This window comes from Urocampus carinirostris, chromosome 19 (genome assembly GCF_059441175.1).
Source record: "Urocampus carinirostris isolate Australia breed hairy pipefish chromosome 19, RoL_Ucar_1.0, whole genome shotgun sequence".
Lineage (NCBI taxonomy): Eukaryota > Metazoa > Chordata > Actinopteri > Syngnathiformes > Syngnathidae > Urocampus > Urocampus carinirostris.
The window spans coordinates 7,931,717-7,956,647 of record NC_142367.1 but is presented as its reverse complement, the minus strand read 5'-3'; the positions used below and the strand labels follow the sequence as shown (position 1 = coordinate 7,956,647).

Sequence of the window (24,931 nt, the reverse complement as noted above, 5' to 3'; positions counted from 1 at the left end):
TCAAGCCGATATCAAGTCAAAGCACACTTTTATTGATCATTTTTCAAGGTAAATACTGAATTTTATCATTTGTAAACATGAACTTTTATCTGTTGCACAAGTCAGTGGTGCAGCAGACAGCCGTGGAGATCCTGGGCCGGTTCATCAGCTGGCAGTTGTGCAGAGAGCTGCAACCTTTAAAGTAGCTTACAGCTGTGGACAGAAAAGGACCAAAAAAAATGAATACAGCAAGAGCCTGATAATAATAATAATAATAATAATAATAATTTCCTTGTATTGTCATTCTGTGTAACAATGTACACAGAACGAAATATCGATTGCACCTGACCCGTTGTAGCGAGCCGATGCAGCCGCAGCCAACAGAGGGCGCCGCCGACCACATTTTAAGTCTTAGGAATGACTCGGCCGGGGCGCGAACCACCGACCTCCCAGTCTCAAAGCGGGCGCCTTACCATCAGGGCTACTGAGCTGGATGACGTTTATACCAGTCTTTTTTCCCATTTTTAATGGTGAAATACTGTATATCTTTTACCATTGGTAGGCTATGCATTTTAGTCTTAGGACTTTAGCAGTGTTTGAAATAACATCTGCCCCGACGCCCGGGGCGTGCATCTTTTACGTCGGGCGTACAACTTACAAACTTCTCCGCCCGGGTGGCCGACAACTTTAAAAAAAAAAAAAAAAAGAAAACATTTGATCAAACTTATCAAATTTATAACGCTACAAGACATAAACAGACATGAAAATCATTGTGGAAAGAGGAGTTCATGTGGCTTGTAGCAAACATTGCATGAATAAAGATAAGTAAATACAGGTACATACTGATGCCAGTTAGAAAGCAGCGATGTCATATACATAGATTGAATGTTATAAGTAGATTTATAATAAACTTATTTTTAAAGTGTTATTCTGTTATATATATTCTGATAATCAATCCTTAATACTTTGCAACAATTGTTTTTTTTTTGCCATTAGTCGTCTTATTGTGTTTAAAGTTGACAAAAATGGGGCAGGCAACTTTATGGCTGGGCAGGCAATTTTTTTAGAGTTGTCTGCCCTGGTGTTCGCTAACTTTTTGTTAGTGAGTTTCAGGGACTGACTTTAGTAGTGCTACGTTACATCTGAGTCAATCCAACCCTCCAACTATTTTAGGGTTTTAAAACATTTACTGCAGCTACAGCAACAAATATAAAGGCATTAATAATAACCTTATAAAAAAATGATCTATGAAAATATCCATATTTTACCCACCCAAAAAATACTTAAAAAAATACAACTACAGAAACATTTCAAAACGAATTATCCAATGAAGTGCTCAAAACAGGGACCTAATATATCATTTTGCTTTAATGGTTATCGTTTCAAAAGCAATTTGATGAGACAAATCCATTTCAATAGAAATAATCCATGTAAATGTGTGCAGGTATATTTATTTATAAGTGAAAAAATTTGAATGGGTGCTGAAACCTGTGCCCCTCGGCCACAATTTAGAACGCAATGTGGCCCCTCACTCCAAACAGTTGCCCACCCCTGGACTAAAATATCGAATAAGTCCTAGAAGGTATGCAGATGATCAAGTAATAGTAAGTAACACAAAAATACTGCCACATAAATATTATGACAGAGGTACTTCTACAAAATTATTACGAGAGAAATACGACAAAATACTGCTACAGGAATACTACTAGAATCTACAGACATACTATAAAAGTTCTACTATGGAAATAGTACAAAAATATCAATGCGGAAATACTGCAAAATACTATCAACATAAAACTACAGTAATACAACATTGATACAGAAAAACTACAAAAATGTGACTGCAGACATTCTACAAAAATACTTAAAAAATGACTCTCGTAAATCTACAAAACTAAATATTGAACGATAGGAATCAAATGAACTGAAAAATTTCAAGGCAGTGGAATATTTTTAATGCTGCATTGTTCGCATTTTTGTCTTGTTTTTGCCGCGGTTGCCATGGCGCCCAATTGGCCCGCCCGAGTGGCCCCAGCTGCGGTTCGTTGACAGATTGGCTTTCCTTCTATTCAAGCTCAGTGCTCTCACTCACCTTTTGTCAGTCCGTCAACGAACCTCTGCCCCGCAAGACGTGGATTTCAACTCAGTCCTGTCCCTTTCCTGCTGGTATTTCCTATTGTTCCCCTTTATTTTGTCCTGTTTAATTCCGGTTTCCAGTTTTGTTCCTGTCTATTTTTGTCCCGTTTATTATTTTCTCCAGTTTTTGTTTATTTTTGATATCCTGTTTCATTATCAATTCTGTCTGTCCCATCCTGTCCCGTATCGCTTCCATCCGTCCGATATCAACTCGGGGTAATTGGAATTGATCTCGTCGGCCTCTGGCTTCCTATCATTTCACGCCAGACTGCTGCCTAACGTGCATGACTCCCCATTCCCGTAAAATAAAAGGCTTGTGTAAGTAACGTCACGCGTTTGGGTCCTGAACCTGTTCTGGTTCATGACAGTTTCACCTTGAGAAATAATCAAACATTACATTTAAGCCTATCCTGTCCTTTATTAGGAGAAAGATTAAAAAATGCTCTCAAATGGAAGAAAGAAATGGGCTGGTTACAGCCCTGGGTATAATATTCATGTTGTTCATAATATCACAAAGAAAATACTGACCCGAGCCCACTTCAAAGATGACGCTGGCACAGGCATTGTCAGAAAAGCTGCAGGTTTCCACCAAGCCTCGGCAACGACGCCTCCCTCCGCAGTGACACTGCAAAGCCTCACCTGGACAAAACAGTGTGAATTATTTAGTGCCTTTCCAGTGTAAAACAAAATTCAACATTGATTTGATATTTGGCAAAAATACATACCTATCATGCCTATGTTTTTTGTTTTGTTTTTTATTCACAGGTGGAGAAATTTGTATTTTCTTGTTTCATAGTGGAATCTCCGCCATGTTTGTTTGGGATCTTGCTGCTACGCTGTGCTCTGTGGCACAGGTGTCATGATTACTGATGGAAATCACCTGTGCCCGCTCATTTGGCGCCAACTGCCGTGGGTTCTGATTTGCTCCCTGTCACTATTTGAACCCAGTCCTGTCAGTCCCCTGTTGTCAGTCTGTCTGCAAACCTCAGTGTATACTAGGCAAGTCTTTTCCGACACTGACTCCCACCTGTCCCGTTTTTGCTACCCGTCTGTCTATGGCTACGACCTGTTTTGATCCTGACCACGTCTGCTCTCCTGTCCCGGCTTACGACCTCTTTTTGTCCCTGACTACGTCCGTTCTCCCGTTCTGGCTTGAGACTCGTTTCCGACCCCGACCAGTTTTTCCGTCCCTGACACCGGAATGGCTCACTTCCGTGTTCGGATCACAGTCCGAATCCGAGCGCGACTTGCTTCCCACGTCCAGCCAACACTGGATCGTGGGCGCAGCCCTTCTTCTTTCCTTCAATAAAACTTGTGGTAAACGCCACGCAATTGGGTGCTGTTTCCGTTCTGGTCCTGACAACAGGTTTTTCCTGGCATTAGATAACAGTTCCATCTAGTGGTTGGCTATGACACACTGGGGCTTTAAGAGATAACATTGACTAAAAAGCACTTTCAACCTTAAATAGCGCTTTTAATTCATTACTATACTGGACTGTAAAAATACTAAAAACTAAAATAAGATGTAAAGATCACTATATATTCGTTTTTTCGGGGGGGTTTTATATTGAAAATTGTCTTCAGTAGAAGGCAGCTGATCCTGGCATCTGGTACAATTGCGAGCATAAGCTTAGGCCAGGTCAGGCAAGTTAATAGATTGAATACGGCCTGCAAGACAAGCCTGAGGGAAGCTCAAGAGAAAAAAAGGGTCAAAATACTAGCTGCTGTCCTAAATAAAGCCAGGCACCACACCCAAAGCAACTGTAGCTGTACTCTCTCTCCCTCTCTCTTTTACTCCCTTTATCTCCATTTTTCTCACTTTCTGTCTCCTCCTTTCTCTTTGTCTTTCTCCCATCGGTCTTTCCCTCTTTCTTTTTCCTCTCTTGGTTTCTCTCTCTCTTTCTTTTTTTATTCACTCCCTCTTTTTCTCTTCTCTTTCTATTTCTTAATTCCTCTCTCTTTCTTTATCCCTTTCTTCCTTTCTCTGTCTCTTTCTTTTCATCTCACTTCCCCTAATTGTTTCGCTCTCTCTTCCTCCCTATCTTTCTCTCTCTCTTCCTCCTTCTCTCTTTTCCCCGCTCTTTATTTCTTTTTCTCCCTCTTTCATTCTTTGTTTCATTCATATTTCCCTCTTTCTTCCTCTCCCTCTCCCTCTCTCCCTTTCTTTCTTTTTCTTTTCCTTGTTTGTTTCTGTCTTTGTTTCTCTTGAATCTACTTGTCCAGCCCCCATGAGAGTTATTTTTTCCTACTTGGGGTCCCCCGAGCTAAAATGAGTTCGACATCCCTGGATTAAAAGGACAGTGTGTAATATTTAGTGCTTCATAGTTGTAGAAAAAAACAAACCTTTATTCGGTAAAACAAACGTTGATTTAATACAGGCCAAAATATATAAAACTGTCATAACCAATTTTATTGTTTATGAATATTCATAGGTGGAGAAATATGTATGAGAAATATGTATAAGTATGTGTATAAGGATTTAGTAGTCACCACCATTATTGTCTGCATATTGTTGCTACGCTTTACTCATTTGACACTGATTTTAGTTCGCCTTGTACAATACAATCACACGTAGCAGTCAAATATAACACAATGTACCCTTAAAGAGACATTTTGTAATATGTAATACATCCTAGCAGTACCAAAACATTCATTGAGTAAAAAAACAAAAACAAAAAAATAACGAAACATTGATTTGAATATTAGGCAAAAATACATGAACTACAATCCATCCATCATTTACACAGGAAGAACATGAAAACTCTGAAACATGAAACTGCACAGGAGGATTTGATCTCATCACCTCAGAACTGTGCCGCTGACGCGCTAACCACTCAACCGCCACCACTGGTATTTTTTTTTTTTAAGTTTTAAAGTCCTAGGTCAAGAAACTTGTATTACTTTTACTGAGTGAAAGGTCTCTGCCATGTTTGTCGGCTGTTTTGTTGCTGGCTGTGGCACTTGTTTAAGTTCTTATTGTCACGGTTGCCATGGCGCCCAATTTGCCCCGCCCGTGTGGTGCCATCTGCAGCTCATTGACAGAATGGCTTTCCGTCTATTTAAGCTCAGTGTTCTCATTTTTCCTTTTTCAGTCCGTCAACGAACCGCTGCCCCGAAAGAGGTGGGTTTTGACTCAGTCCTGTTTTCTGTTGGCATTTCCTGTCCGGTATTGTTCCCGTTTATTTTTGTCCTGTTTAAAATCGGTTTCCAGTTTTGTTTCCGTCTATTTTTGTCCTATTCATTATTCTCTCCAGTTTCCGTTCCAGTTGAGTTTGTCCTGTTTATTTTCGATATCTCGCTTCATTATCTATCCTGTCTGTCCCGTCCTGTCCGTTATTGACCCAATCAGTCCGATAGCAAATCAGGCAGTTGATATCGATCTTGTCGGCTTCTGGCTTCCGATCATATCATGCCACACTGCTGCATAACGTGCATGACTCCACATTTCCCGTAAAGTAAAAAGCTTGTGTGAGTAACATCACGCGTTTGGGTCCTGATCCTGTTCTGGTTCATGACACTCATTAGACAACAGGGCCATTCATTGGTCAAATATCACGCACAGGGGCTTTAACAAGAGTAACTAAAATCGTTAGAGTGAAAGTATGACACTCACCTTGGCTGAGAAGCACAAAAACGAGAAAAGCAACGAGGACGAATTTCATGATTTCCGATAAAGAATCCAACTGGAATTGCTGCTCGATCTAGTGGATGCTCTGGTTTATATACGGCCTCCCTAATATATTCACTTGAGGCATCAAGAGAACTAACTGTTCTGTTTTTGAGGGAAATTACTTTCTTACACCATAGTCAGAAAAACGTCTCATTGCAACATACTGTTGGCTGAGTCACTATTTGAAGGATGAGGCAATCTTTATTATTCAAACTTTAGCCTAAATTTGTGTTTTATGTAAGTATATAACATATGTAATAGGTAAAAAATAGGTAATACTAACCTGTACTGTTAAAGCTTAAACATTCAACCTTAAAGGTGGTGTACCTGTATATAACTTTAAACACTAATGCCATCTTCTGGCTGAAGTCATCAGTGCAGCTCCTTATGTTGCGTAGGCAAGTATTAGATGCACTCGAAAAAGCTTGAAAAGACATAGAATTAAGAGAAAAAAGGACAGAGAGAAAAGGAAATTATAGATGAAAAGAAAGAGTAACAGAGAGAGAGGGGAAAGAGAAATAAAGAGACAAAAAGGAGAGAAAGAAAAAGAGAAGAAAAAGAGAGAGCGATAAAGGAAGAAAAAATAGAAAGAAAAGGATACAAAAAGAAAAAGAGAGAGCAAGAGAGAGGAAAAAATGAAGAAAAAGAGGAAAAAGAAAGAAAGAAGAAAGAAAAATGAGAGAAAGAGAGAAGAGAAAGAGATGATGGAGGGAGTTGCGAGAGAGAAAAAGAGAGAGGGAGAGACAAAGAGACAAGAGAGGGGAGGGAGGAAAAAGAGGCAGAAAAAGAGAGGGAGAAAGAGCAAAAAAGAGATAGTGTGAGAGAAAGAAAGAGAGAAAGAAAGAAGGCCTGAAAGAAAGAAAGAAAGAAGGCCTGAAAGAAAAAAAGAAAGAAAGAAAGAAGGCCTGAAAGAAAGAAAGAAAGAAAGAAAGAAAGAAAGAAAGAAAGAAAGAAAGAAGGGAAAAGAGAGAGAAAATTCAACTGCAGTTGCTTTGTGAATGGCTCCTTTGGCAACATCCAGTTGACATATGTAAATGTGCTGCTCATTTTTCTCTTGTGCTTCTCTCAGCGGTGTCTTGGGGGCCGGATTCTAAATAGTTAATACTTAACACTATTGATAAATCTTGCAAAATTCAACCTTGAAGGTGGTGCAAGTAAGTTAAAAAATGTCGTACTTGCTGACGCCATTTTCTGGCTAACATCATCTTTGCAGCTCCTTTTGTTGTTTGTGCAAGTATGTGAAATTCTAGAATGCGCTCCAATAAAATCTTCCTTTCTCATCTTTTTGGGGGTTTGTGTTTGCATTTAAACTGTATTTGAAACAGTCATTTTTCTTACTTTCACATTTACATCCTCATATAAAAGAAAGCAACAAGCGCACACATGGAATCAGACTCCTCCCTCCACCCCTCGCACCTCCTTAGCTCAAGCCTAATGCGCTACGTGGCCAGAACACAGATGATAAAAGGACTATTAAAAATATGAAGGCTATTTGAACTCAGTAAAGCATTGTTTACACTTAGAATAGAATAGATAGAATATACCTTTATTGTCATTGCTACAAATGGGCTAACATTGTGACAACGAAATTGGGCATGACACTCCAGTTTTACACATTCATAGTGAGGTATGAGCAAGAAGATAAAGGAACAGAGAAGATAATGTTATAAGACAAGGGGGATAAGGCTATAGTTATAATTTACATGGTATTTACACAAGAAATGTCGGCATGTGGGATGTTACATACAGGGTTGTCGTGATAACGTTGGTATCGTAACGGTTGTGCAATATTGCATTTGGTGCAAAGTCATCATAGTGCAAAAATAGTCAGCATATGCATTGGTGCAAACATAGACATCATAGTGCAGAAACAGGAAATGGTCAGACATTGTGCAATTTGAGCATTAAACGTAGTGCAGTCGACATGTGCAACAACAAGACATGAGTAACATTATATTCGTATGAGGTAGTGTTGGCATGAGTTTTCAGGTTGTTTTTTTTTTTTTTTTTTTTTTTTGAGCGGTGTCTGTTTGAGCAGTGAACAAACATAGTGCTGACAGCATGTACGTGAGTACCATTTTACATACGTGTGAGGTAGTTTTTTTGCAACAGTTTTCAGTTTTTTGTGCGGTGTCTGTTTAGGGTGGTAATGGCTGTGGGGAAGAAACTGTCTCTGAGTCTGTTCGTTTTTGCTTTGTGTGACCTGTAGCGCTTGCCGGAAGGCAGCAGGTCGAAGAGATGGTGGCCGGGGTGAGAAAAGTCCTTGATGATGTTTTCTGCTCTGCTGAGGTAGCGAGAGCAGGCAATGTCCTCCAGACTGGGCAGAGAGCAGCCGACGATTCTCTGGGCTGTTTTGATGATCCTCTGGAGCTTTTTCCTGTCTGCTGCTGTGCACCCAGCATACCACACCGTGATGCAGTATGTTAGGATGCTCTCCACTGTGGCTTTGTAGAAGGACACCTGCAGCTGCTGTTTTAGGTTATTTTTCCTGAGCAATCTCAGGAAGTGCAGTCACTGCTGGGCCTTCCCTACCACCGCTCTGGTGTTTGCAGACCAGGAGAGGTCGTCGGAGATGTGCACGCCCAGGAATTTGAACGAGTGGACTCTCTCTACACTTACTTAATAGAAAAAAAAATAGTTTCATACTTTTTAAAGACACGCAAAACTACAAACCCAACCTTTAGTGTATTTTTCCTTATGATTTTAATGTATGTTGATTTTTGTATGGATGAAGTGTTTTTTACCACTAGGAGGTGCTAAATAATAATAATAGAAGTATGAAGGAAACTGCAGCACGGCGGCGCAGTGGATAGCGCGTGTGCAGCACAGTTCTGAGGTCATGAGATCAAACATTCCTGTGTGAAGTTTGCATATTCTGCTTGTGTGGGTTACCTCCAGGCACTAGGGTTAGGGTAAGGAGTCTTGTATGTCAGGTTAATTGGCCGGTCCGAATTATCCCTAGGTGTGAATGAGCGAATGAGTTGTCTGACTCTGTGTGCCCTGCGACTGGCAGGCTGGCAACCAGTTCAGTGAGTCCCCTGCCCACTGGCCAAAAATGGCTGGGATAGTCATCGAGTGGCGCGAGTTTTTGTGTTGCTCACGTCGTCGCGACTACGAGATCGATTCAGATTCCTACTATAGCAGAATTCTGGACTGAGATTTTTTATCTCGAACAGTTAAAAAGTTTCATGTAAGTATCTTGGACAATTGGCATAAGGTAAGTGCCGCGCACAATTGTTTTACAGTCACGCTGCTGCCGATCTCTGGTGAAGGGCAACCCCTCCCACGGCTGCTAAGAGGCTGTTCGGCTTCCGACTGCTCACAAGTGAGTATGGGTTGTTGTAAAGGTTGCTCCCGCTTCCGTAGGCAAGTAGCCCTTCTAGAGGGACGTGTCCGTGAGCTAGAGCAGTTTAAAAAGAAAATGTTAGGTGCCGCGGACACCACTGCTAGCATGGGTTGTAGCAAACCTGCTAGTCCGGTTAGCACTAGCCCTAAACGTCATGCTAATCGTGGTGAACCAATTCAGACACATAATACGTTCAGCCCCCTAGCTAGTCCCACTCCACCCCGGTCTACTAGCTCCCGCACCCTAGTTATAGGTGACTCCACCACCAGTAACATAAAGCTTAGCACCCCAGCCACGGTTATGTGTGTTTCTGGGGCCAAAGCACCCATTGAGGCTAATTTGAGGGAGCTGACATGCAAATCTAGACACCAGGACAGGGCTAGCTACACTGATATAGTCATTCACGTCGGCTCTAATGATACTAAAATGAGACAATCTGAGATTACAAAGAGAAATATTGCTAGGACCTGTAATTTCGCCAGCAAGATGAGTCAGCATCGAGTAATTGTCTCTGGCCCCTTGCCTGCAAGAGGCAATAATGAGAGAGGTTTAGCAGACTAGTCTTGCTAAACTGGTGGCTGGCAAGTTTCTGTAGTCAGCAGGGATTTAGGTATTTGGAAAACTAGCCTTCTTTCTGGGGCCGACCTGACCTGCTGAGGAGAGACGGCCTTCACCCTAACTGGGAAGTTGCTCAGACTCTTTCTAAAAATATAGATTACTTCCATGACAGGGTACACTAGTGCAGGCCAGGTCACAGGTGATTAGTGAACCTGTAACCACGGGTGTGGAGTCTAATGCTAGAGCTAACTAGCCCTATGCTAGATTCATGCAACTCACATAGTTTTTGTAGTTTAGAGTGTTCCATTGCCTGCACCACACACGCTGATCTGTACTCTTCTATAGCATCTTCCTCTGTGCTTCTTACCTCTGATTCTCCCTTGTTAGGTGAGGAGGGAGAAGACATAACATTATTTTCTACCACTAGTAATCCTGCTACTCCACCTGTCAACAATATTCCTGTGGTATGGAATTAGGGCCGCATCTGCCATCAAGGCACAAGAGCAGTATAATCCTGCCGAGGTTACCACTAAGGTTGCCATTAAGGTTCAAAACTCGGGAAAGGGTTCAGCTTAGTCCACAGTGCTGAAGCTTGGCCATCTGAATATTAGATCACTAGCCTCCAAAGCTTTATTTGTCAATGACCTTATTAATGAACACAATCTTAACCTTATTGGCCTTTGTGAGACCTGGTTAAAACCAAATGAGTTTGTAGTAGTAAACGAGGCTTCATCCCCCTAACTTTGTGAGTTTGCACTTGGCACGACCATGCAAAAAAGGTGGAGGCGTTGCTCTTATATCGGAAGGTAAGTTGAAATTTACTCCTGGTACCCCTACTGTTACTCTTCCCCCTGAGATCCGATCTGCAACCTCAGTGGAAATGTTTAAATCTAAACTTAAAACTCACTTCTACTCCATAGCATATGAATAACCTAGTCTTCTCGTTGGCTGAAAAATAGTCTGTGTAATCAATGTTACAGCTGAATGGCATAACCGGTGGATGTGTTGAACGCCGTTTTCCACTCATCTCCCTCCCGGATTCAGACCAAATGGTAGGCATTTCGCAGGTCAAGCTTAGTGAAGATCGTGGCCCCCTGTAGAAGTTCAAAAGCAGAGGCAAAGGGTAACGATTCTTAACCGTGATGTCAATGAGCCCTCGATAGTCCACGCAGGGCTGGAGTGACCCGTCCTTCTTTCCGACAAAGAAGAACCCCGCCCCCGCTGGTGAAGATGAGAGCCGAATAATACCTGCCGCCAGGGCATCAGAAATGTACTCCTCCATTGCCGACAGGGAGTAGAGGCGGCCCCGAGGAGGAGTGGATCCTGGTAGAAGGTCAATCGCGCAGTCGTAGGCTCTATGAGGCAGTAGGGAAAAGGCCTTAGCCTTACTGAACACTTACCTTAGGTGGTGGTAGCAAGCTGGGACTTTAGACAGATCGGGTGGTGCCTTCGGGGAAGTAGAATGGTCAGGGTAAGGAGCGGCTCGCAGACAGGTTTGGTGACAGTCCATGCCCCATTCCAGTATTGACCCAGTACGCCAGTCAAAGTGGGGGTTGTGTTGGACCAGCCATGGATGGCCCAGAACGAGGGGTTGGTTCGGGGAGTGGAGTAGATGGAACCGGATCTTCTCTCTGTGATTTCCAGACAACTTTAATTCAATGGGCTCCGTTATTTGAGAAACGGTGCCCAACGGGTGACCATCTAAAGCTCGGGCTGATACCGGGTTAGGAAGGGGTTTCACGGGTATCCCTAGTTTGCGTGCGAGGGACAGATCAAGGATATTAGCTTCAGCGCCAGAATCGATCAGGGCAGGCAACGTCTGAGGTGAACCGGGAAGAAGGAGATGGGCCTGGAGGACCGGTCTAGCAGTCTTGGGGCACGAAACTAAAGCCGAGCTCAATCGGACGTCCCCTATGTCCGACGAGCGTTGGCTTTTAACGGACAATTGACCACCCGATGTCCCTGGCTGCCGCAGTAAAAACATAACTGCACGGAACGCCTGTGCTGGCGAGTTCTTCGGCCGAGAGGGATGTACGATCCACCTCCCTCTTCTCATAGGGAGTGGTGGACGCGATTGTGGGGTTCGGAACATTACCCACTTCAAGCGCTGGCCTGAACCCGACGGTCGATCCAGGCGGTTAAATCGATCGCTTCGTCAAGTGTTGCCGGAGGAGCGTGGGATACCAATTCATCCTTGAGGTAACCGGCCAAACTGTGGAGGTAGGCGTCGACCAGCGCCTCCTCATTCCAATGACTTTGGGCTGCTAGAGTACGGAAGTCGATTGTGTAGTTAGCAATGGAACACCTCCCCTGGCGAATGTTCATGAGCGAATGGGAGGTGTCAGGCGACGAAGAACCAGAGTCAAAAACTTTAGTCGTCTCTTGAGCCAAGAGACTAAATGAGGTGCATGCCATCGCGCCTCGCTCATATGCGGCCGTTCCCCAGAGACGGGCTCTTCCAGACAGATGATTTATAAAAAAGGCCACTTTCGCCGCTTCGGTCGCAAAGTTGCGGGGCTGGAGTTCAAATATTAGCCGACAGTTTACAAGGAGGCGACGGTTCTGGGCGGGATCTCCACAGAACTTCTCCAGCGCGTCCACTCTTGGTTCAGCATACCCGGCGCCGAGCTGATCTAGAAGGGGGGGTTTGGGGTTTTTAAGGGTTATTGATCTATCTTCGTTATTCATTATCCATTATCCGTTATCGGTCAGTTCATTATATGCTACAAAGCCTAGGAGCCGGGACACTTACTCTCAGCCAAAAGGCTAAGCTAAGGTCCTAGCCCTAAAGCCTTGTTGCGATCATTGCGAATGCACCGTTCCCGGAGGTACTGCAATACCGGGCCGATGCGTGGAGTGGACAGAGCAAGCTCTTATTCCATCTCCGGAATGCAAAAATCAAAAGGCCAAGCTAAGGACCTGGTATCTAAGGCCAAGCTAAGGACCTAGCATCAAAGGCCAAGCTAAGGTCCTAGCATTAAAGCCTTGCTACGGCCAATAATTTCTGGCCGTGAAGCAGGGGCGGAGTCGGATAACGTGGCCGTGTACCCGAGGAAGAATTGCTATGCCCTGGTGACGTTGTTTGTTGTGCTAACGTGTCAGGTAAACTGATGGTGCTGATGGTGTTCAAACAAGTGCTGGTGTCGTTGCACTTGTTGGACCAGGGTGGAGACATTTTGGGCAATTTGCTGTACCGCGCCTTCAGTCTGGAGTAGGCGCTGTAACGCGGATGGCTGATCGACACTTCCGCATTCTCCGGGGGGAGAGAAACGCCGCTGGATCCATGCTGTGGTCGGATTGTTCTGTCAAGAACCAGAACGGACTCTCGGATCCAATAGCGTTTGTTTCAAAGGAGTTTTTATTGGAAAGAGTTGTTGGAGCTGGCTTGTGACGCCGGCGCTTGTCGGTCATCAACCTCTTTGGCCGGAATGACAGCTCCGTGACGGGTAAGTAGAAGGTACAGCTTAGCGGATAAGTCGATGGCCAGGGCGGTAGAGCAGGTCGAAAAACGTAGGACGGAAACGGGTAAAAAAACAGAAGGCAGGCATGAATCAGGCAAGAGGAGTCGCAGGTACTTTGTAGTCTGGAGAAACACACAGCGATACAAAAAGTACAATCCGACGTTCATCTCTGGACGTAGACTGCTTAAGAGGAAAACGTCAGCCAATCAGGACGTCTGCTCCAGCGCGGCAAACGATTGCAGCAGGTGACTTCACTTAGGCAATCACGACAGTAGTACCCATTTATTAACGTAATAATGCTACTTGCCACTAAATATCATATATGTAGTATTACTGGTGTGTTTGCTGTGTTTTGTTGTCATAGTATTCCGTTGTATTTTGTCGTATTTTGGTGTATTTTATCGTCGCCGTTGTACTTTGTTGCCGTTGTACTTTGGCATCTGTGTCGTATTTAGTCGTCGCCGAATTTCGCTGCCGTAGTATTTTGTCTGCCTCGTATTTTGTCGTCAGCGTATTTTATCCTCGTCGTTTTTGGTCATTCAAACAAGGGGGCGGGTCAAACTGGCTAAGCTATTCACTCATTGGTTGATCATCACTAATCTGAAAAACAACAATACGAAAGCAAAATGACATAATACCTCAACAATAAAATATTTTTTTTTCACATTTACTACAACTTTGAACTTTCAAAAGGCAATCAAAAACAATCACATAGGGTCAAAATGTTTTTTATTGGTCTCCCACTAAAAATGAACTTTATCTGTTGCATAGGTCACTGCTGCAGCAGTTGACCTTGGAGGTGTTGGGACCAGTCACCCTCTGGCAGTAACTGGGTGTGCTGCACCCTTTAAAGCTTGGGTCTGTGGAGGGAAAATGAGGAACTTTTAGAGATAAAACAAGGATAATATAAAATTTATATAAACATTTCAAGGCACACCATCCTCCGAAAGTGTTAAAAAATCAATCCCCGGCTCTGGTTTCATGTTATTGTATCTTATAGCTTATATTACCAGCTATCTAGCCATATGCCATATCCCTGTAGTGAAAGTTGGCTAGAGTCAAGAACACACTTACACTCACCAAACATGCATTCCAGTTCGCTTTTCCCAACCAGACACCGAACATTAAGCCGACAGCACAACATCCTATCATATTGCTTATATTAAATACAAAAGTCAATTCCATTGAAGTTGGGAAAAAGTTTAAAATGTCAGTAAAATTAGAATAGAATGACTTGCAAACCTTTTCTAACCCATATTTAAATGAATACACCACAAAGACAAGATTATCCATGTTCAAACTCATAAACTTTATTTCCATAAGCAAATAATGATAAACTTAGAATTTTATAATTGCAACAAGTGCCAAAGTAGTTGGGAAAGGGGCTTCTTCACCATTGTGTTACATCACCTTTCCTTTTAATAACACTCAATAAACGTTTAGGAAGTGAGGAGACTAGTTGTTGAATCGTTGATAGTGGAATCCTTTCCCATTCTTGCTTTATGTACAGCTTCAGCTGTTCAACAGTCCGGGGTCTCCTTTGTCTTATTCTGCGCTTTATAATGCGCCACACATTTTCAATGGGAGACAGGTCAGGACTGCAGGCAGGCCAGTCAAGCACCCGCACCCTCTTACTACGAAGCCACGCTGTCGTGAGACGTGCAGTGTGTGGCTTGGCATTATCCTGCTGGAAGAAGCAAGGGCGCCCATGGTAAAGATTCTGTTTGGATGGCAACATACTTTGTTCCAAAACCTGAATGTACTTTTCTGCATTAATGGTGCCTTCACAGATGTGCAGGTTACCCATTCCTTGGCCACTCATGCACCCCCATACCATCACAGATGCTGGCTTTTGCACTTTGCGTGCATAACAGTCTGGGTGGTTCTGTTCTTCTTTGGACCGGAGGACACGACGTCCACAATTTCCAAACACAATTTGGAAAACTGACTCATCAGACCACAGAACACTTTTCCACTTTGTATCAGTCCATTTTAGATGGGCTCGGGCCCAGAGAACCCTGCGGCGTTTCTGGATGTTGTTGATGAATGGCTTACGCTTTGCAACATAAAGTTTTAACCCACACTTACGGATATAGCGTCGAACTGTATTGACTGACAGTGGTTTTCCAAAGTGTTCCTGAGCCCATGTGGTGATGTCCTTTACACATTGATGTCGGTTCTTAATGCAGTACCGCTTGAGGGCTCGGAGGTCACGGGCATTCAATAATGGTTTACGGCCATGCCGTTTACGCACAGTGATTTCTCCAGATTCCCTGAACCTTTTCACAATATTATGGACTGTAGATGATGATATCCCTAAATTCCTTGCAATTGTACTTTGAGGAATGTTGTTTTTAAACTGTTCAACAATTTGCTCACGCAGTTGTTCACAAAGAGGTGAACCTCGCCCCATCCTTGCATGTGAATGACTTAGCTTGTTCGGGTCTCCCTTTTTTATACCCAGTAACAACTCTCACCTGTTGCTAATTCATCTGTTCACCTGCAAATAGTTGGTTGATTTCCATTCATCCACTTTCTGAGTAGTTATTGACACCTGTCCCAACTATTTTGGCACGTGTTGCTGTCATCAAATTACAGAGTTGATGATTTTCTCCCAAAACAATAAAGTTTATGAGTGAAGACAATAAATATGTTGTCTTTGCTGTGCATTCATTTAAATATGGGTTGAAAAGAATTTGCAATTTACTTGGATCAATTTTTATTTGCAATTAACACACTTTCCCAACTTCATTGGAATTGAGTTTTGTATATAGTTATATATCTTTCATGGTTACAGTGGTTTAGGAGATAACACAGGTTATCATCCATGTTATAACGTTTCTCTGGTCTCCCGAAGTCCAAAATCAAGAGCCTGCAGATGTATACCAAAAAAAATTCAGGCGAGAATAAAAACCTATTTCTGTGTGTTAAAACTTAGATTACTCAAGGTTAATAGCACTTGCAGTGTTTATTTCTGTTTGGGACCAAACTTGGGTGCGTCACCTTCAGAAAGAGACCAAAACCGTCCGTATTGTCCAAACGGTTCACCAACAGCAAATTACTTTGGGTACAACAAGGTTAGGATTTTAGGCACATTTTACAGGAACGTTAAGGGGTCAAAACCGTATCTCTTTACTCAAGCTCTAAAACTGACTGCAAATTTTTCAATTATGACAAGAAAGATTTAATACTTACAGGGTGGATAAGAAAAGTGGACACTAGCACAGACAGTGTCAGATCTGCTGCAGGTCTCCGCAGATTGAGGACAATGGCGATTTCCTCCACAGTGACACCTCAAAGCCTCTCCTGGGTAAGGAAATACGTTTTGATCAGTCATGGGTTGTCTAACAATGTATTTTTTTGCCGTTACAAAGCTGTTACCTTTACTGATGGTCAGAAGCGGTGCGTTACATTGAATAAATTGAGTAAAGTAAACCATAACATACTGTAATGTCTGCTATTTTTGTTGCTGTTTGTGTTCACGCATGGACCCTTTAAGGTCGGATGTGATTCAAGGGAGAGGGAAGGCGATAGATGCAGATGTTTTGTGCTTTGAAGTCAAATGTTATTAGCTGCGTCCAACAGTAACTTTTGTGTTTATACCGATCACATCGAGGGGCATTGCAATACACTTGTAAACATTTGGGGACACACCGTGCAAGCTCGGTAACAATGTGGCATCATGGGTAAGTAGTTCTGATGTTTTTTAAGCACATGACATCACATAAAGAGAAGGATTGGATAGTCATTATATATTGCATTAACGTTGACTTTTGTTGTGAAGAAAATATTTGACATGTGGATCCCTTTTTATACTTGACCAGTTGTCTCAGGTTGTGAGTTTGATTTATATATTTTACACTGCAGTGTTAAACGCATTTTATATTTGTAAACTGTTTTCTTTTGTTGTGTGAAAGTAAGTACAGTAGCATAGGTGTACTTGTGCATTCGTCTGACTACAGATTGTGATTCATTCTATAGTGAGAAACTCACTTATATTGTTTTACAGTTTACTTTTGTTGTGAACAAAATATTTAAGTACAGTAGCTTATGTCTACTTGACCAGTTGTCTCAGGTTGGAGAGTTAGATTTGATTTTTTTAACTCACTTTATGTTAATTACTGCTGATTGTTATTTTATCATATTGTTTATTTTGTTGCATTTTGCTGGGTGGCATTAGCTCAGGAGGCAGAGCGCTCGTCTTGGGATCATGAGGTCGCACACGTCAAATATTTTCTTCACAACAAAAGTCAACGTTAATACAATATAGAATGACTATCCAATCCTTCTCTTTATGTGATGTCATGTGCTTAAAAAACGTCAGAACTACTTACCCATAATGCCACATTGTAACAAACAAGCATTCAAAAACAAGTGTAACTGTCATAACCAGAAACAAAAAACAAACCTCGGAAAGCAGGATAGACTGAATATTGTTGATGGTAGAAAAAATAAGGTGGAAAATGACTGGCTGGCAACTAGTTCAGGATGTCCCCCTGCCCAATGCCCGTAGATAGCTGGGATGGGCTCCAGCACCCCAGCGACCCTACCGAGGATAAGTGCTGCAGATAATGGATGGATGGATATGGTCCCTCGGTGTGAATGAGCGAGTGAGTTGTCTGTCTCTGTGTGCTCTGCGACTGACTGGCAACCAGTTTAGGGGTTCCCTGCCCACTGCCTGAAATGGGCTCCAGCAGCCCTGCAACCTCCTGAGGATAAGCAGTGCAGATAATGGGTCAGCTAGAAAAGTAAACAAGTTAAAAAAAAACTAAAAGGGATCTAGATTGCTAGCTAAAAAGTAAAAAGCCAATTTTGTCGTCAGATAGCTAACTAAAACAAATGAACATTTTTTGCTCGTTCGCTTTGAAAAATACATAAATTGGAAGTTAAATATATATATCGATTGTCAATCTATTGTCTTGATAAACTGCTCAAAAATAATTATCCATATTTGAGTATATTTTTTGGGGCCATGAATTTGAATTGATCCATTGTCCGTACCACTTATCCTTGGTAGGGTCGCGGGGGTGCCGTAGCCCATCCCATCTATCTTCAGGCAGTGGGCAGGGGACACCCTGAACTGGTTGCCAGACAGTCACAGGGCACACAGAGACAGACAACTGCCAGCTTCTTACTACCCCTTTTCGAACATATCATGTTAACATTATTTTTGTTGTTGAGTCATTGTTTTTGTCCTGTTTTTATTTTATAATGTTAGAAATAAAGTTTTCATTCATTAATTAATTCATTCATTCATCTCATAGTTTCCCTCATCCATCCATCCATCCATCCATTATCTGCACCGCTTATCCTCAGTAGGGTTGCGGGGGTGATGGAGCCCATCCCAGCTATCTTCGGGCAGTGGGCAGGGGACACCCTGAACTGGTTGCCAGCCGGTCAGAGGGCACACAGAGACAGACAACTCATTGTCCCTAGGTGTGAATGAGTGAGTACTCATTCACACCCAGGGACAATTTTGACTAGGCAATTAACCTGACATGCATGTTTTTGGAATATGGGAGGAAACCGGAGTTCCCAGAGGAAACCCCCGCATGCACAGGGAGAACATGCAAATCCAGCACAGGAAGGCTGGTAGCTAGATTCTATCCCATGACATCAGAACTGTGCCACGGACAAGCTAACCACTCAGCCACTGTGCCGCGGCTAACCATTGAATATCAGTTTTACTAGAAAATCACAATGACTCAGCACGAATGAGTTATTTTCAGAACATGTCCGTGGGCACCTCAAATGTCTTTTGGGGGCACTATGGTGCCTGCAGACACCACGTTGGAGACCCCTCGTTAGAATAACTCTTGCCTGAAACGACCTTTAAAAAAATCTCGTGATAATCCAAACATTGTAATCAATCGGTCAACAGCGTGTTGCAACGAATTGTTGATATTTTTACTTTACCAAGTATTAGTGTTTGTTTAACCCGGTGTTTGCTGGATTTCAAAGTTTAAAAGAGAAAAAGGCCGCATATAAAAAAGAGCACGTAAAAGAACCAAATCAATCCAGTCCATTGACCAAGATGAAGTTCATCTTAGCTGCTCTTCTCCTCTTAGTGATCCTCGGCCAGGGTGAGTCCATCCAGTTTTATTGACACAAAATGTTTTTTTCTTAGTGCTTGTTTAAAAACAGTGTTGGGCAAGTTACTTTGAAAAGGTAATTAGTTACAGTTACCGTAAAATCCGGACTATAGAGCAATCCGGACAATAGAGCGCACCTGATTATAAGCCGCACCCACCACATTTTAAGAGGATAACCGCTTTGTTATTTACACAAGCCCACCTGTATATAAGCCGCGTGCGCCCACACTAAAACTTGTAACACAATAAACAACTTATCCCAAACCCTACTTTGAGTTCCGTGATTTTAACTCAGCATAAAGTACTCAGTTCAACAACTACAGCCGGCGAAATATACGGAAAATGATACTGGTACTTAAGATATGATGCAGACCTGCAGAGTCCAGGTCCCATTGAAAGTAATCCAAGGAAAAAAAGTGTATATTTCTAAAGGTAAGGGTGGGAAAAATATATATCCACTTTTGTCTGCCGTGTCCACAAACAATCATCTTTACCGGTTCCCACTTCCCGTCATCCCCCGCGTCTGTTACGCCCCTTCTTTTTAATTGGTCAGTGCAAGACTTATCAGAATAAGTGTCCAAAAAAAATACAAATAAATACATTACAAAAATATACAGTTGCAAATACATATCATACATGGTTACACATATTTACAAAGAAAGATGGTACCGAGAGAGTTTTCAAAGCTTTAATAACAATATTATAACTTTCAGTGAAGGGTAGCAAAACGCTACTAACCACACGCTCGCAATGCAGTTGACGGATCTGTTAAAAAAAACGTACCGTACATGTAGAAACCACGGTAAACATTTCTCATCTTCCTCCCTATAACTGTCGTCATTAAAATTGTCCTCCATTAGCATGGGAAAGAGACTTTGTCATATAGAAGTCGTCCCACGCTCCCTTATTCAAAAACACGTTAGAAACACGCTCGCAAGGTAAAGTGCGTGTAGTAGCTCTGTTTCCTTCTTTATCGGGCTGCTCGATTGCGTTTAGCTTGTAAGCTGCGTCATGTGCCTTGAACTCGAGCGCCGCTGGCAGCTGTTAGAAAAATTACATAAATTGGCCGCATCACTGAATAAGCCGCAGGGTTCAACGTTTGGGAAAAAAGTAGCGGCTTATAGTCCGGAATTTAGGGTACTCACTACTTCTTCCAAAAAGTAACTGAGGTAGAAACTGAATTATTGTATAATCAAAGTAACTAGAGTCAAGTTACTATTTTTCGTTACTCTTAAAAGAAATTGTTGTATGTCAAAGAATGGTATTTGCATTTATATATTATACCCAAACAGAAATAAACACTGCAAGTGCTACTAACATTGAGTAATCTAAGTTGGAACACACAGAAATAGTTTTTTATTCTCGCCTGAATTTTTGTTTGCATACATCTGCAAGCTCTTGATTTTGGACTTCGGGAGACCAGAGAAATGTTATAAAATGGATGATAACCTGTATTATTTTTAAAAGAAATTGTTGTATGTCAAAGAATTTGAAATTTCCTGAGCAGTATTTGAGTCAGTTGAATGAAGAAGAAAAGACAGGGACTTTTCTCATAGAGCCGTGTAATATTTATTGCACCTCACCACCAACAGATTTATCCTACACTCGAAGTGGTAAATGGTATTTGCATTTATACAGCGCTTTTCAAGTCAATGAAGACCTCCCAAAGCGATTTACAATGTGCTTCACACTTACCCATCCACACACACACCAATAGGGTGTCAGCCATGCAAGGCGCCTACCTGCTTATTGGGGGCATTAGGGATTCAGTGTCTTGCCCAAGGACACTTCGACATATAAAACTGAGACGCCGGGAATTAAACCTGCGACCTCATGATCCCAAGACGAGCGCTCTACCTCCTGAGCTAATGCCACCCAGCAAAATGCTCACTATAGAATGAATCACAATCTGTAGTCAGACGAATGCACAAGTACACCTATGCTACTGTACTTACTTTCACACAACAAAAGAAAACAGTTTAACAATATAAAGTGCGTTTAACACTGCAGTGTAAAATATATAAATCAAACTCACAACCTGAGACGACTGGTCAAGTATAAAAAGGGATCCACATGTCAAATATTTTCTTCACAACAAAAGTCAACGTTAATGCAATATAGAATGACTATCCAATCCTTCTCTTTATGTGATGTCATGTGCTTAAAAAACATCAGAACTACTTACCCATGATGCCACATTGTTACCGAGCACGCACGGTGTGTCCCCAAATGTTTACAAGTGTATTGCAATGCCCCTCGATGTGATCGGTATAAACACAAAAGTTACTGTTGGACGCAGCTAATAACATTTGACTTCAAAGCACAAAACATCTGCATCTGTCGCCTTCCCTCTCCCTTGAATCACATCCGACCTTAAAGGGTCCATGCGTGAACACAAACAGCAACAAAAATAGCAGACATTACAGTATGTTATGGTTTACTTTACTCAATTTATTCAATGTAACGCACCGCTTCTGACCATCAGTAAAGGTAACAGCTTTGTAATGGCAAAAAAATACATTGTTAGACAACCCATGACTGATCAAAACGTATTTCCTTACCCAGGAGAGGCTTTGAGGTGTCACTGTGGAGGAAATCGCCATTGTCCTCAATCTGTGGAGACCTGCAGCAGATCTGACACTGTCTGTGCTAGTGTCCACTTTTCTTATCCACCCTGTAAGTATTAAATCTTTCTTGTCATAATTGAAAAATTTGCAGTCAGTTTTAGAGCTTGAGTAAAGAGATACGGTTTTGACCCCTTAACGTTCCTGTAAAATGTGCCTAAAATCCTAACCTTGTTGTACCCAAAGTAATTTGCTGTTGGTGAACCGTTTGGACAATACGGACGGTTTTGGTCTCTTTCTGAAGGTGACGCACCCAAGTTTGGTCCCAAACAGAAATAAACACTGCAAGTGCTACTAACCTTGAGTAATCTAAGTTGGAACACACAGAAATAGGTTTTTATTCTCGCCTGAATTTTTTTTGGTATACATCTGCAGGCTCTTGATTTTGGACTTCGGGAGACCAGAGAAACGTTATAACATGGATGATAACCTGTGTTATCTCCTAAACCACTGTAACCATGAAAGATATATAACTATATATTTAATATAAGCAATATGGTAGGATGTTGTGCTGTCGGCTTAATGTTCGGTGTCTGGTTGGGAAAAGCGAATTGGAATGCATGTTTGGTGAGTGTAAGTGTGTTCTTGACTCTAGCCAACTTTCACTACAGGGATATGGCATATAGCTAGATAGCTGGTAATATAAGCTATAAGATACAATAACATGAAACCAGAGCCGGGGATTGATTTTTTAACACTTTCGGAGGATAGTGTGCCTTGAAATGTTTACATAAATTTTATATTATCCTTGTTTTATCTCTAAAAGTTCCTCATTTTTCCTCCACAGACCCAAGCTTTAAAGGGTGCAGCACACCCAGTTACTGCCAGAGGGTGACTGGTCCCAACACCTCCAAGGTCAACTGCTGCAGCAGTGACCTATGCAACAGATAAAGTTCATTTTTAGTGGGAGACCAATAAAAAACATTTTGACCCTATGTGATTGTTTTTCATTGCCTTTTGAAAGTTCAAAGTTGTAGTAAATGTGAAAAAAATATATTTTATTGTTGTGGTATTATGTCATTTTGCTTTCATATTGTCGTTTTTCAGATTAGTGATGATCAACCAATGAGTGAATAGCTTAGCTAGTTTGACCCGCCCCCTTGTTTGAATGACCAAAAACGACGAGGATAAAATACGCTGACGACAAAATACGAGGCAGACAAAATACGACGACAGCGAAATTCGGCGACGACTAAATACGACACAGGTGCCAAAGTACAACGGCAACAAAGTACAACGGCAACGAAGTACAACGGCGACGATAAAATACACCAAAATACGACAAAATACAACGGAATACTATGACAACAAAACACAGCAAACACACCAGTAATACTACAACAATTCATCAGATCTACTACAAAAAATTCTACTATAGAAATACCACAAAAATACTACTATGGAAAAACTACAAAAATACTACTATGAAAATATTACAATAACACCACTGCAGAAATCCAACAAAAATCCAACTGTAGAAATACTACAGAAATACTAAAACATAAAACTACAGTAATAATAAAAAATGAAACATCAAATGTATGTCAAAACCCGAACAGACGGGGGACCCCGACGCGTATCGTTTTCACACAAGCTTTATTTTACGGGAACGGAGTAGTCATGCGCGGGAACACAAACGCTAGCGATTCGGGGATCGCTGGGCAGAAGAGATCAAAACCGGACAGGACAGATGGGATCGATATCAGATACATGAGCAGATACCGGACAGGGCAGGACAGACACCGGAGACTAGCTACACGAGCAAGATACCGGACAGAACAAGACAGACGGGATCGATACCGGATACTGGAGCAAGATACCGGACAGGGCAGGACAGACAGAATCGATACCGGATACTGTAGCAAGACACCAGACAGGACAGGACGGACGGGATCGATACGGGATTGCAGCCAGGTAATCCTGAAAGGGGTATTACCTCATGTGCTGTCCCTTCTCCAGGTTTCTTCATTTTCCTCATGTTGAAGTTTTTGCATTTCTCCTTTCCCTCATGTAGGTTTTAGATCAGGGGGTGGTGTAATAATTGTCTGTGGTTTGCAATAATCTGTGGTCTGCGCAGCCCTGACTTGACTTGAAGATAGCTGGGATAGGCTCCGAGACTAAAATACTACAAAAATACTCCAGCTACACTTCAAAAAGTCCTCTATGTAAATAGGACAAAAACACTCCTATGGAAATACTACAGAGATAAAACAGAAATACTCTAAAAAATACTTCTAGAAAAACACTAGAAAATATCACTAGCGTAATATTATAATTCAAATGCTACTATAGAAATAATCAAAAAGAAATACAACAAAAATGCCACAGAAATATAATTACAAATATACTACAAAATAAAACTGCAGCAATACTGCAAAAATACTCCCAAATTCTACAAGAGAAATACCATAGAAATACTACAAAAACACTACTACGGAACCACTACAAAATACTACTGCAGAAGTACAACAAAATTACTAAAATAAATTATTTTAGGTCTTCTGGTGATCCCAAGAGCCAAGAAGTGTTCCGCTGGTTCAAGAGCGTTCTCCATCCGGGCACCGGTGTTGTGGAATGCTCTTCCCCCTGAGATCCGATCTGCAACCTCAGTGGAAATGTTTAAATCTAAGCTTAAAACTCACTTCTACTCTATAGCATATGAATAACCTAAACTGTGTAATAACCTGTGAAGCCCGTTGAGACTCTTTATGATTAAGGGCTATACAAAATAAAAATGACTTGACTTGACTTGTGGTGATTTATTACACACTGTGACTTTAACAAATTAAAAATTGAACAGCGGGCTGGACAGCCCATCACAGAGCCGGTGGATTTAAACCGAGACTTTCTGCACCCTTTCTGTTATGCCATGCCCCCACGAAGACAGGGGTCCCCTGTGCCTGGTCCTTATTGTTGGGCCAGCCTTGTGTTTTATTTATTTTGTATTCTTTTTTTAGTATTTTTTTTGAGTATTTTGTGTTTTAGTGAAATGTAATTTTATTTCGGAAATCAAAAGTGTGCCTACTCCTTATTGTTGGCCCAGCGATTAAGGGCTATAAATATAA

The 24,931-nt window shown here is 41.9% G+C and overlaps 4 long non-coding RNA genes and 1 pseudogene across 6 annotated transcripts in view; 2 read left to right on the top strand and 3 right to left on the bottom strand.

The window, feature by feature from the left end:
• Positions 1–11: 11 nt before the first annotated feature.
• On the bottom strand, positions 12–5,968 carry LOC148347058 (uncharacterized). The gene is made up of 3 exons (XR_015848084.1): positions 5,729–5,968; positions 2,644–2,754; positions 12–192 (listed from the first exon to the last, which is right to left on the bottom strand). It is a non-coding gene; the product is annotated as an uncharacterized LOC148347058 (long non-coding RNA).
• A 6,527-nt stretch (positions 5,969–12,495) lies between these two features.
• On the bottom strand, positions 12,496–12,659 carry LOC148347057 (U2 spliceosomal RNA; annotated as a pseudogene).
• Positions 12,660–12,709: 50 nt separating this feature from the next.
• Positions 12,710–24,931, top strand: part of LOC148347054 (uncharacterized) — a 47,294-nt gene continuing 35,072 nt past the window's right edge. For all 3 annotated transcript variants that reach the window (XR_015848135.1, XR_015848134.1, XR_015848133.1), the window contains exon 1: positions 12,710–13,135. This is a non-coding gene — a long non-coding RNA (uncharacterized LOC148347054). The remainder of the gene's footprint in view (positions 13,136–24,931) is intronic.
• On the bottom strand, positions 13,975–21,410 carry LOC148347056 (uncharacterized). The gene is made up of 3 exons (XR_015848136.1): positions 21,278–21,410; positions 16,346–16,456; positions 13,975–14,010 (listed from the first exon to the last, which is right to left on the bottom strand). It is a non-coding gene; the product is annotated as an uncharacterized LOC148347056 (long non-coding RNA).
• On the top strand, positions 19,069–22,801 carry LOC148347055 (uncharacterized). Its single transcript, XR_015848131.1, has 3 exons — positions 19,069–19,233; positions 21,808–21,918; positions 22,654–22,801. It is a non-coding gene; the product is annotated as an uncharacterized LOC148347055 (long non-coding RNA).